We start from the raw sequence: 570 nt of genomic DNA, 5'->3' as shown, positions 1-570 counted from the left end.
GCGCTGTTTGCAAACGATTTCTATTGTGTACACTACGTTTATTTTCCCTCAGTACAGACTATAATCATTATCACATTAACACTGTCATTTTCTAAGATCAACGGTAGTCTGGAGGACTGTTTTACCCGGATATGACCACCAAATTATTGAAGGATTTTCTCTTTTTTTAAATCACGTTCTGGCATGGAAACCTTAGATGAGCTCATGAGGATCACAGCGTGAGACACGTCATCTGTGCTACTTTAGTATCTCGAGAGAGAAAGAGAATGCAGATTTATGATGGAAATAAATTACAAACGTGAACCTGCTTAGGACTTAAAGGAATAGTTCAGCATTTTGGGAAATGTCCATCTCTGCTTTCTTGCTGAGAGTTAGATGGGAAGATTGATACCACCCACCAACAAGTAGATGTTAGTTTAGCTTAGCATAAAGACTGGAAAGAGGAGCAGCTAGCCTGACTCTGTCCAAAGTCCACTTAACAGCCCCCACCAAAGACATAGTCCAGTACATTACCCCAAAAACATGTTAATTACTGAGCTTTAGAGGTGCTGGTAGGCAGATTTTGAATCT

General features: G+C 40.0%; 1 protein-coding gene across 1 annotated transcript in view; it reads right to left on the bottom strand.

Moving 5' to 3' along the window:
- galnt2 (UDP-N-acetyl-alpha-D-galactosamine:polypeptide N-acetylgalactosaminyltransferase 2) overlaps positions 1-570 on the bottom strand; it is a 52,916-nt gene that overhangs the window by 10,529 nt on the left and 41,817 nt on the right. The gene's annotated exons all lie outside the window — the stretch shown is intronic.

This window comes from Morone saxatilis, unplaced genomic scaffold, assembly GCF_004916995.1.
Source record: "Morone saxatilis isolate NCDOM2014 unplaced genomic scaffold, NCSU_SB_2.0 Contig11, whole genome shotgun sequence".
Taxonomy (NCBI): Eukaryota; Metazoa; Chordata; class Actinopteri; family Moronidae; genus Morone; species Morone saxatilis.
Note: the sequence above shows the minus strand (reverse complement) of the source record. Positions and strands in the feature narration are given on the sequence as shown.